Below are 13,503 nucleotides of genomic sequence, written 5' to 3' on the forward strand. Positions count from 1 at the left end.
GTCAGTTACCCGTGCATGACTTCACCAGAAAAAAAATAACTAGAAAAAAAACAGAGAGACAGCCATTGCTGTTGTTCGCCTGGATTGTTTCGTCTTTAACGCACTCGCTGATGGGCACAGCTGCGGGAGCGTCTTTGTGCTAGCTGCCTTTGTCACCGTCCCCTGAGCGTGATCCGCCCCAACGGCGCGTGTGTTTGACTCTTTGAATTCGAAGCGATCCGGTCCGCCTTTGACATTCCCGGAGGAGCGCGGCTGATGGCTTTGAGGAATCACGTTCCCCAAACCATGAGCGGACCCCCCCCCCCACCCCCCGCCAAACACTTCCCGCACCTCCACCCCCACCCAAAGTGACAATAAACTGGTAACACTACACTGTGACTCCCATGGTGGGGGAACTTAGCGAAAGTTTGCATTGCAGCTCCATTCATCCATCTGTTCCTTTTTCATAGGATCACAAAGAACTGTAACTTGTCCGGAGCATGAGGCTGGGGACAGACAGAGCAGGATGCTGCCCCATGACAGGGCACATGCTCACATGCTAAGGGTAACTCACACCCATCCACCATATTTTAACATGCTTTCAGGAAGTTGGATTAGCTCCTGGAAAACGCACAAAATGAAACCCTGTGCCCATGTGGGGTCGCAGTGCTGCCCACTGTGGTTTTAGTGCTACATAAACGCCCTGCCTTTCAATAATAGTTTATCTTTTCTGCTATGTACCAACACTGAGGACTATATTCATCACAGAAGGCAGCTATCAGTCTGCAGTTCTGCCCCACATTTAAGTGTGTGGCAGCTAGGGGGCGCTGTCCACTAGAACTTAAAATAGGGCAGAATTTGCAAATTTCAATGCAATTTGTCATTGAGTAACAAGAATACAGACAGTCTCTTATGTTCAAGTTAACTTCAGAGATAGAAATGTGTCTTTTGTTGGCAAACAAAGTTTTTAGAATGATCTAAGCATTGGGACAACTGTGTGTGGAGATGTGGGCCTTAAGTTCAGCTTATTAGTTTATTCATACTGGGAACAGATGTGGGAGATGGATGTTGAAAGAGACATTCTGTTTCTTTGGAATGTGTAGAGTGACATTGTTGATGGCTGTTTCAAAAATGTCCAGCAGGTTTTTGAATTTGCAACCTTCAAAATCGAGGTGCGACATCAAAGGTGCACAAACCTGACCTTCGGGTAAAGCCGAGAGATCTTCCCGAGGATTTGTAAAGAACAGTTTGTTTTGCTTCTTTGTGAAAAGATCTGTTTACCTGTCTCGTGTTTACAAAGGCTAATCCTGTTTGGAGATGTCCTTCACCTCATCGTTCACTAGGTGGTGCTCAAACCTCGCCACGCTCCCTCTGCCAAACGACGACTGGCTTTATCCCGGCAAAAACGTTGTCTCAGATTTAATTATTGTTTAAAAAACAATAATAACATGCCAAAAGTAAAGCAAACATATTGCATGGCATAATAAGTCTAATCAGAGGTAAAAAGGACTCAACTTTTGCACACAGACAAAGGCTGTAAGTCATGTAAAAAATGTGATCTTCCTGTGTCTGTTTTGTGATGAATTATGCATTTATTTCGTCCCTTCGGACACATTCTCATTGTTATGTTTACATATTGTGGCAATAGGTGTTTTGCAAAATAGGATGATTTCAGGCTATGAAGGAAATGCTGTAAAAATTTCATATTAATGTGCCTCGAACAACCTTTGTTCCTGACAAAGCAATAAGAGACCGGTGACCTGCGATTACAATGGTAAAGGCAAATCTCGTAATCATGGACATAGTCATCTAGTTCTCGCGCACTCCTTTAAGAAAATGATTCCGGGGTAGCCTTAGGTTCTCCTCAGTGAACAGAACGCTGAGTACGTAAAGGTGGTGAAGCCACAGATATCGGATCACCGGCACTGGGTAGCCATGCCGGCTCACGCTCTAACACCAGACTGAAATTAATTAGCGGAGGGTCACGGACACGTGACAGGAGTTATGGACCATGTTGCTTTATCAAATTCTCAGCTCCCTTTTACTTTCAACCAGGCCAGCCGCCCGTGAAATGGGGTTTCGTATGACGTCGAAAATATGTCCTGTTCCTCTTCCCTACTGGGTACTCACATGGATGATCACGGCACTTACTGTAATGTCTACGACGTCGGACGATAAGGAGAAGGAAAAGAGACTCAACAGGTTACATCATTTAAATCCCAACTTATCCAACGCTCTTGTCATTCCAGTCTGGCCAAGGCCTTAATCTGCATTCACAAAGCCCGACTCGAGAGGTGAACTCTGATTTTTTCTGATCAAAGATGAATGACCTGGAAAACATAGATGTGTTTCCGAGAGGAAGAGGTCATTGTCAGCTATATCATTTGCTGTTTAATGAGCTATTAATTTGCTACCTCAAGAAATTTAATTGACTATTATTGATATTATATAGCATGCAATTATCGTATTGGACCAGGGACCCATCTGTAGATCGCAAACCAACACTGGTTTAAGAAATCCAGCACTCCCAGTACAGCTATCCAGTGGGTCAAGCAAAAACAGCTCCAAACAATCCACCACACCCTCCTCATAAATGCAGCCAGAAAAATACGACACCAAACACTGGTCCCAGCCAAATGATTTTCTCGCTCTTAGTAAATGCTTGTGTGGCTGTTTTTCACCATGCTGCAAGTCAGGCCAAAAAATAGCGTCCATTTCAACACCTGGCACAGCAATTATCCTGTCAGAGAAAAGCTTTCCGGAAAGCTGAAGCCTCTGAATAGAAGAGTACAAATGTGGCAGTTTTTATTTAACTTAAACATTTAAGTGGGTGTAATACGAAGCTCTTTCTGGTGGACTGCCAGTCGACTTACTGCGATTTCATTCATTCGCATGTGTTCCTCATAATTTAATAATAACAAGAATGCTTCATAACTTCTAATATGTCTAGAAGTATTGAAATGAACCCACTAGCAAAAATAGTTTTGGCAGCAACAGGAAATATTTTGACTGCAAGGAAGATTTCAACACTTTAAGCAGAGGCAATTAGTTGTGAGATTTTTCTTTTTCATCTTCATGTTCCGATACCTGGAAAGAAACGAAACAGAACAAATAACTGCACATTAGAGGCCTAAGTATGCACTGTCTGGAACAAGACCTTCGTTAGCTACTAACAAACCTCTGATGGTGGTTTTGTGGGGCGTGGGCGGGGGGTGTTCTGTTGAAAGGCATTGTGAGTAAATGTCAATGATTAAGTTATTTGGTCAATCAGGGCTGGAAAGCAAAGGCATGTGGGAATCAGAAGCTTATTTTGCTCATGATTATTATTTTGCTAATAAGCACTGGCAAGTTTCACTGCCAGCACTGGTGATATTAGACAAACGGATATCGCTTATCGATCAATTCTGGAAATGCAAGCAAAAAGGTATTCATTAATGCATTAAATGTAATTAAGGTACAAGAACAATTTCATCTCCTCAACTTTCGCCCAACTATTTCTATCTCTTTTCCCAGCACCTCCATCTAGCTTAAAAGTTAGTGCTGGTGCTTTTGTGCAACCAATCAGCAAGTCAATGGCTATAACACAATGAAGCAGTGTTAAGTTTGGCAAGAATTTTTTATTTAGTATTAGTCTCAGTCACTGAAAATTGTAGTTGGATTAAAGTCACATTTTAGTTTTTTCTTTTATCTCTGTTTGAGTTAAGATTTAGTCAGTGGAACTCAGCTTTAATTTTAGTCTAATTTTAGTTAATTTTATAGTCATGATACTGAAATCGATTTTTCTGAAAAGGATATTTCTCCTGGCTGTATATATTCCCTTGAGAATCAAACATGTATGAAAAGCATACTGTATGTTTCAAGATCACTCAATCTCCTGTAAGTTTTCTATTTTCTCTTAAACTTGTTCATATTTTTCGACACTGCTACTGTCGCAACCATAACATGTCAACATCGTCTCTTTTGTAAAAAAAAATTATAGATTAGATTATGACATGAATGTATACTTTTTACGAAGAGTTCTGAAGTACTTGGCAACAGAGGGGAAACAAAATGGCTGATGTGAACAACTCATTCATATCATGTGAAAGAGCAGGTTTTTTTCACCACCATCAGGTTTTCTGTCTGACAGTGGTGACAAAAACCTCCAAATGGTCCTCAAAGGAGGCTAGAATATAATTGTTGATCACAATAAATACCACTATGATCTGCAATGTTTCATTAACCTCTTTTGCATTTTTTATTGATGTAATTCTCCCTATATTTCTTCCATATCATCCAACCCTGGGGGAGGGGGTGTGCCTTCCCTCTCTCTCTCAATTCACTATTATGCCACGTTCATTTGGCTTACCTCATCCACCATTCGCAACATTTCCCCCAAATCCCCCCACCCCCCCAATCATTATACTCAACTTTCACTTTATGTTGACAAAAACAAAGTAATAACTGAAAAAATGCCTATTGAAAACAATACAAAATGGAGGAGGCTGCACCGGTACATTACTGAACAGCCAAGACCTTGGTCTATAATGATATACCTTCAGATTTTGTAATTTAAGTAACTTTATTTTTAGAATTATAACCTGTTTTATCCAAATTCCCAAGAATCAGTGACCCATCAAATTGAACTGTATGTCCATTTTATACTGTGATAACAATTTTTGATATTAGGACATCAAAACGCCTATCAAACACCCATTTAACTGTGTGCAAAACATCCATCCATCCATGTCCTGCCTCTTTTCCGGGCCGGGTCGCAGGGGCAGCAGTCTAAGCAGGGAAACCCAGACTTCCCTCTCCCCGGCCACTTCGTCTAGCTCCTCTGGGGGAATCCCGAGGCGTTCTCAGGCCAGCCGAGAGACATAGTCTCTCCAGCGTGTCCTGGGTCTTCCCCGGGGCCTCCTCCCAGTGGGACATGCCCGGAACACCTCACCAGGGAGGCGTCCAGGAGGCATCCTAAGCAGATGTCCGAGCCACCTCATCTGGCTCCTCTGAATGCGGAGGAGCAGCGGCTCTACTCTGAGTCCCTCCTGAATGACCGAGCTCCTCACCCTATCTCTAAGGGAGAGCCTAGCCACCCTGCGGAGGAAACCCATTTTGGCTGCTTGTATTCTTGACCTCATTCGTTTGGTCACTACCCACAGCTCATGACCATAGTTGAGGGTAGGAACGTAGATTGACTGGTAAATCGAGAGCTTTGCCTTTTGACTCAGCTCTTTCTTCAGCATGCCAGACCGATGCAGCGCCCGCATCACTGCTGACGCCACACCGATCCGCCTGTTGATCTCCAGTACCTTTCTTCAAAAACAGAAAGTACACAATGCAGCAAAATTGCTGAAACAACAAAAAGGGACATTAGTGTGGAATTTAGGGCTAATCATTAATCTTATGTGTCTTTCCTTCTGTGTACTAGGTACAGTAGGTACAGGTACATCTGGGTTTAGTTTCAGGAAGATACTTCTTTCCAAGACAGCAGAGAGGTACTGTATTCTGGTGAAATGCACAGGTCAGGTTTGATGGTTTTACTGGATCTTCTGCCCTGATGCTGACAAATATGTGAACCTGTTTATCAGACTCTTAAACAAGATGGGGGAATGAAATTAGACACGTGGAGAGAGCGGAGGGCTGGAATATTGACATCATCATTACTATAGATCGGCGTAGGTTTTTAGACAACCTGCATGATTCTCCTCCTCTCTTTACGGTATTCTTCCCTAAGCTACACCCATGCAGGAGTTCCAAGAGCAGTCATGCAGGTCCCAGTTGCTATGCTTGGGGAGGAATTTTGACAACGATGTAAAGAAAATCCCACTTTCACAGTTTTATTGATTGCGGATGCAGTGAGAGCTTTAATTGATTTACTCTCCCACATCAACAGCATAATCTCTTGGCTCCAAATAGAGTATCTTTTGAGTCACAGGAAGTTTAAGGGCTGGGAAAACAACATGCTTTGCGGGAAAGTGTTGTTTGAAATGTGCAAATGAGACCTGCTGTTATTAGGAATGTAGGTTTATATGAAGACTTTAGTTTTCATTCAAGACAGCTGTGCTTTAAGCAACTATTTAAATGCAAACTGTCCTATCTTGAGATTTAAATGTTAGTGATAATTATTCTGGGAATTTGAAATCTGTTATTCGTCCAGCCTATCAGAGCTAGAAAATCTACTTAGGTCCAAATGTGTGATATTACTTGTCTCGCACATACACACAGTTGGAGATAATGTCTTTTTGCTGTTGTCTGTTGGCTATTAACCAAGAGACAAATCAATCAGGATTCTGCCTGAAAAATACTTGTCGAAGACTAGTGGAAATATCTTTCAGAAGTGGAGTGAAGACCGCACCATGCCAGGCACAATGATCCCACCATCCCCGGGGTGGGAATGAGACACATTCGGCGTCTCTGACAGACGGACCGCTTTTCAGGCCGAACGGGAGCCATGCAGAACCACGCGTGCCGGTGGCCTGACGGCTCGGTTGTCTTTCCCCTCTCGTCCTGCTTGCAGTGGGACTTTTCTCAATTTTCTTGGTTTCCCTGTGCCAGGTTTGAAGGCTCCTCTCCCATCCATCTGTCCCTGTCCTTTGCTGCTCTCGTTTCCACAGATACATCCCATGTTCATTTCCTCACCTCTTCCCCACCTTCACTGAAGCCCCTCCAGCATGCTCACTGGCTACTGTTCTCATTATAAGCATTCCTACAGTCAGGGGCTTATGTGCTTTCCCTTCTCCAAGGGGCACTGCGCCTCTCCCTCCAGAGGCTCTCGGATGTGTTCAAGAGTGGTACGGTGGCTTGCCAGACAAAGAGGAAGGTGGGCTGGACCACACACAGGTTCTGTGAGGTCTGCGGACCTGCTTCTCTGTGCTGGATTGGGCTCAAAGGCTCCTGCAGGAGTCTCGAGCAAACGGGGTAGTGTTGTAGCCACCCTCCTGTGACCCGCTGTCAAAGAATAAAAAGGACAGCAGATCAAGAGCGACTCTCGCCTCAGAATCCGAAACGTTTCAAAACCCCAGCGAGGGAAGCAGAGGAAATCCAGGGGAACAGTTGTCTAGCTTCTGTGTTGACTGTCAAAATCAGAGGAACCTCTTCTTCTCCCCAGGCCTGGTCTTGTGTCTTCAAGGCCTTCAGTGAACTGGGGCTGTGTGCTGGGCGACATGTTGTGAGTTTAATGAGCCATTTAAAACATACAGTACGAGTGCAGAGAGACCAGAAACACAAACAGATAGGGTAGCTAAGCCAAAGCTACTGGCATGTAGGTGATGCTGGCATGGCTCATTTGGATACGTATATCGATCAGCAGCCTTGGATTGGGGCAAAACTGCATTCTGAGCTCTAATTTTTGATCTCCTCTTTTATTTACATCCATTAAGCTTTTATAGCTGCTAATCCAGTATCGGTGGATGGCTACTCTGAAGCCATTGGCCAGAAGCATGGTGTTCAAGGCAGAGGACACTGTGGGTTGGGTGGCCACCTAATCCATGTCAGAATGGACACTTTGAGCTACTTCGGGTTTTACAAACTACTTGAAGATTGAAAGGCTCCTGTGATCCACTAAATTGTTTGGTTCGTCTTGTATTTTACTGGTTTCTTTCCTTGATTGAAAGACTCTTCCAGCTGTTTCACGTTAACATTAGTGACACATGCATGATTATAGAAGACTGACTAATCAGCACACAGCAAGAATCAGTGCTTTAGTGAAAAACCAGTCCTTTCAATTGAAATGGTTGAAATGGTAGTTTACAAACCCTGTTGTAGCTCATAGTGTCCTTCCTGACTGGGATTTGCTGGCGCCCTATCTGTGAGTGACATGTCATTGCAGGACACACAATCATGCACACACACAGTACACACACATTTGCACGGTATAGGAAATGAGTCAATGAGTCACCAAAATCATACATTTTTAGAAGGAATCCACAGTGACCCAAGAAAAACATGCAGAATTAAAAAAAAAAAAAACTCACTGAGCTGGGGGTTAGAGTTGAACCCAGCTACAACAATACCCACTTGCTTATTGTTCTTTCCACTTTGATGAAGTATTCAGTACCCTAGGTTATTTACTGTACAGAGCTCAACGTAATACAAAAAGTACTTTGTAAATCCAAACAAATATCCAGTAATATCTAAAACACTAACAGCTATGCTGAAAGGCAAAATGGATATGTTTTATAGATATACATGATATATGACTGACATAAGCAGCTAGAAGAGGAATGGATTATAGTAATATAAGCCAAAGTATCGAAACAGTACCCTAAAGCTACTGTGGACGATGTAATAGAAATGTAGGATACTACCAGCCTGTGTATAATGGTTACTCAGTATTACGAGGCCCCAATCCGAATGTTGCTATGTTGACCCCCACTTCCCACATTAGTATGTAAGACCTTGTCATATACAGCAGTGATGGTTTATGGGCAAGTAGGTGAGCAGAGTGTAGTTCACACCAAAGCTTTGAAATATGAAGTCAATAGCAGGGAATGCAATATGAGGACGGACACTGCGATGGACAGACGCCCTACCTGGGGCATTCCCTGCCTTGGGTGACATCTACTGAGGGGGCAACAACTTAGCAAACCACCAGTGCCGCCTGACGGGATTGTATTGAATCTGGTAAAATACCCCAAATCGTGTCCTCTGGCATGATGTCACTAGTGTAATAGTGAAAGTGGCCCCCACCCTGGTGGAAAGCAGCCTCAGCTGTCTGCGAGAGGCCAGTCAGCTGGGAGGGATTTCCTACTCGGCACATTGCGCTTTTCCTCAGCGTCTTCCCCAGCACGATGCCCCCCCCCCCCCCCCCGGCTGAGCCTCATCCACTCTGAGGAGGAGTGGAAGGCCAGGTGTGCGCAGAAAGAGGGTGGCAGCGAGATTTCGTCACAACGTCGGTGCGTGGAGATGGGGCTTGTGGGTAAGAGGTGACTGGGTGGGGTTTCGGGGGGGTGGGCGTGTTTCATCAGCAAAAAATGCCATTTTCTGCTGTGCAGAAGAACATCCGTTCCTCTACCTATTACAGATTAAAAGTTTATCAGCAACCACTCTGAAAAGTTTCCAAAACAATTCATTAAAAGGGCATTATTACGGGGCGGCAGTCTCCTTTGTAAAACATGATAAAGCGGCGGACTTAATTAAAAAACTCATTATGTCGCTGCGGTTCTTTTTTTTTTTTTGATGGGGGAATTTAGGCGAGTGCTTCTAAATGAAATAAAGCCTTCTCCACTTCATGCCCCCCCCCCCTGCATTGTCACAGCTAATGTCTGTGTGAAGTGAATGGGAACACATGCTTTTCTGCTCATTGTTACAATTACATTTGAATTGTCTCTCTCTCTCCTATTTTTTCCCCCTCCTCTGTAGAAAAATTAATTTTGGTTCCTCTCCGGTGAGCCGCTGCTCCGTGGGGATGGGCGGGGCCTGCCTCGCGTGCGGAGATGTGCGCGGTGTGTAGGTTTGTGACACAGTTTACCTCGCCCACTCCCCTGCTTTCTGGCTGTCATTCTGCACATAAGAAACCCGACTCCATCCGCTCAGACTTTCTGCCGTGATCGTGGATGTTTTTTTCATTCTGCCTTTGTTCCCGCTACCCCACGTTGGATGTCGGATGGATGTATATTCCCACTGTTGTTGACTTCGGCTTTTTATGTCCGCCGCTGTGCAGTTTTCCACAGTGCGGACGCCGAGGTGCCTGCGATGAAGGATCACACGCAGGTACAATACCTAATCTCCTTGTTCCAAAACAGAAAGTCCCCCCCCCCAACCCCACACTGTTGATGATGTGTGAGACTCCCCAGAATAGGGGGTGGGGGGGTGCTTTCTGCTTTGCTTTAACAATTCTGTGACAGGCCGGCAGGCACGGCTCTGTGAATGGGCTTTGGGGGTGGGGGGGGGGGGTTGGAGAGATGGAGCCAGTCACGGAACAATGTAAGGCGGACTGAGCATGGGCTCCGGGGCTCTGTGTACACCCCCGGCACTCATGGTACAGCCTCATTGCTGCCTCCCCAGCATTGTTTCCCTCTCAGGGGCCGAGACACAAAGACACAAAGATTATAGCGGTCTTTACGAAGCGCTGGTGAGCACCGCAGGCTGCCCTCAAACCATTCAGGAATAAAGGAACCCAGGAAGGTGCATTGAAGATGCTCACGGCAAAGACCCCCGATTTGTTTGTCTTGCTGCTGCGTTGTTGGCTTCATCTTTCAGACATGAAAAAGGAGGGCCCCCATAATCTGGTGTCTCATCCGAACCGTCCGAGCTCAGCAGTCTGCGTTGGCCCCCGCATGGGTGTCCACCCGCTATGGGGAGTCGCCTGGCAGGAGCGGGCGGGCAGGTAAAGAGGGCGACACAATCGCTCACGTACACGCGCCCGCTCTCTTTGTAACACCCATCCCTGCGGCTCTGCACCGCCCCCCCCCCCAGCGGTCTCCCAAATCCGGTCCCCGTTCCAAAATTGCTTGTCAAAGGACGAATTTGAAAGTAAAAAGCTGCAGCTGACAAACAAGATTACATGCTGTTTGCACCTGGCCATCACAATTAAGGGCGCGATGACAGGGGAGGATGGCATCACAATGCCGCCTCTCAGGGCACATCAGCGCTTCACAAAGAGATTAAACCCGCCCTTGGCGCTGCCTCGCAACCCATGTGCCTGTCATTCCCGGCCCTTGGCTTCCACTGCCATGCAGATCGGTGGCATAAAAATGCACACAGGCATGCTGGGAAAATTTACTTAACATTTCACAGGTTTTTTAAACTACAGTCTTACTTTACGCATAATGTAATATGGAGAGAACACTATAATGTATACAATCAATACAACACTAAAAACATATAATAATGTGAGAATTCTTTATGATAGGTGTTGAAGATGCATTAAGTATATAAAACAGTCAAAATGGTCAGCCAATAGAGACATGAAATAATAATAATAATTTTAGTGTTATTATTTAATCGAAGGACAAAGAACAGCGTGTGAGACTCCTACCTGGAATTATTCTCTCTTGTGTGCAGACGCTGTATATTTTCACACTCATTTGCCGTACGATGGTATCCGTTTGCTTTGCTGCACGTGTCTGCTCATCTGTGTTTGCTGTCAGACACGTCAGGTTATTTTTGTGTTGACCAGGAACAGATGCACTAGGAAAAATTCACAGTAGGGTGTCGAGTAAACGTGGAATCGCATTCTGATTGTTTAACAGAAATACTATAGAGGCATTCAGGCTCAATTCCCTTATAACATAAATCCCTTATTTATTTTTACATGCAAGATAAATACATCATGTAGTACAGCATAGTAAGCTGTGCGCTTTTCAGGAACATGGATGTCAGTGGCTTAGGATGTTATACCTGTAACCGGAAGGTTGCCGGTTCAAGTCCCAGTGTTGGCAGAGTAATTTAAACATTGGTCCACCGAGCAAGGCCCTAAACCCTCATATTCTCTAGGAGCTGCTTGACTATTAAAACTGTATATGTAAATTAAGAATCATGCCTGACTGATTGGGGTTCTGACTGGGTCATTATCTGGTTTCTCTGCCCCGGCGTCTTGGAACCTTTGAGTCGATCATCTGACCCTGACTAATTGTACAGCCTTGTCATTATGCCTCATCTGCTTATGCTCGACGCTGGAGTGCTACTCAGCTGCTTACCTCGTAGTGAGAAGCCAAAATCCTGCCATCGTTGACAACATAGCAGCTGAAGGAAGGTCTGATGGGCAGAAACCTGGCGTCATGTGGGTGTGGCCTACTGCCTGAGACTGTGGCATCACGTGGGTGTGGCCTACTGCCTGAGACTGTGGCATCACGTGGGTGTGGCCTACTGCCTGAGACTGTGGCATCACGTGGGTGTGGCATACTGCCTGAGACTGTGGCATCACGTGGGTGTGGCCTAATGCCTGGGACTGTGGCATCACGTGGGTGTGGCCTACTGCCTGAGACTGTGGCATCACGTGGGTGTGGCCTACTGCCTGAGACTGTGGCATCACGTGGGTGTGGCCTAATGCCTGAGACTGTGGCATCACGTGGGTGTGGCCTACTGCCTGAGACTGTCTACTGTGCTTGGGATTTGTTAATAAACTGATGTTTCTCTTATCTCTATCCTGTTGTTGTGACATGTTTGCTTATCTGGGAATAAGGTGCTAGAAGCCTCCAGACTCCATTAATGTATTCTACGCTTGTGGGGATTTAAGGTAAATTTACTGTTGTGTGGAATATCTGATTGCCAGCAAAAGACATATTTAGGTCATTGGCCTGATTGGTTTGTTATATAGCCATAAGCAAGCGTTTTATATGTGTTTTTTTAAGGCAAGTGTGAAACTATGATTTACATATTTGAAGGATTATAATCTTTTGAGTTTAGTGTTCTAAAAAGAACATGTATACTTTGAATGTTTAGCTCTAGCTAAATGACCAAGCTTGTATTTCCTTCTCAAAGCTGTGGTTTGGCCCTGGGATGGGATGACAAACTTCTCATCCGGCGTGCTTCAGATCTGACGGCCTTCTTTGTAAAACTCTACGTGAAAGCCAATACATCAAACTAACTCATACAGCTTCACCAAGTTCCGATGCGTCAACACAACAAATTACCACAGTTCCTGCCAGTTTAACATGAATACTGCCATCTGATGCCTTCATCCCTGCCTCTGGGCACAGGGGAATTTCCCAAAGGCGCTTAGTCTTAAACGCAACATCTGACTGACAACAGATGACAAACGAAAGCGTCTGAAAGTACCGCTGGCGAAAGTTTTCAGCTCTTTCTTCTATTTGTTTTCTTTATACTGTAACGATAAATCTGAACCATTCAATAAAGGGGGGAGAAACATCATTATTTGGGGGGCGCCGAGCCGAGGGCGATAAATTATGCGGCCCGTTTTTCTGAGTTTCTGCGAGGTCGCTGCCTTTCACTGTCGTGCCGAAATTCGATTAAGAAGTAAACGTCTAAGCGATGACAGTTCAGTTCGATTGTGCATTTTTTTTTTATTCTCTCCTCTGTGGTATTGAAAAGATAACACATTCGATTTGCGTTCCTGCTGGAGATTGTGACGGAGGATTTGTGGGATGCCCCACACAAATCAGATAGATCTGCCTGTGTGTAACCCCTATATCTTACTGCCTCGAGAATTTCCTTCGGGATTAATAAAGCGTCCATCCATCCATCCATCCATCCATCCATCCATCCATTCCCTGTTCCAGCTGTGTACGGAAACCCCCCCCCCTACACCACCACCCCATTGCTATCTTGCTGACTTCATCGAGGGGGTGGGATTGGTATGGTGCCTCTGGTGTGTTGCAGTGAAAGACAGCTCCTCCGCTCCCACTGTCAGGTTGACGCAAGGAGCCCGGAGACTTCCGCAGTTTGAGATGACGGGAAAGGTGAGTGGCGGACGGGACTTCTTTGTGCCAAAACAGCCGTCCTTCCTGAAGTCCCATACGCGGGGGGCACGACGCTGGAGGGTAGATTCTTCTTCCCCCCCGTTTCCCAGAGCGCAGGGTGCTGTTTCTGCTGATCTGCTCCCGTACCGCCACGCCGCTGTGATGAATTGACACTCACTTG

Source organism: Paramormyrops kingsleyae, chromosome 17 (assembly GCF_048594095.1).
Source record: "Paramormyrops kingsleyae isolate MSU_618 chromosome 17, PKINGS_0.4, whole genome shotgun sequence".
Taxonomy (NCBI): domain Eukaryota; kingdom Metazoa; phylum Chordata; class Actinopteri; order Osteoglossiformes; family Mormyridae; genus Paramormyrops; species Paramormyrops kingsleyae.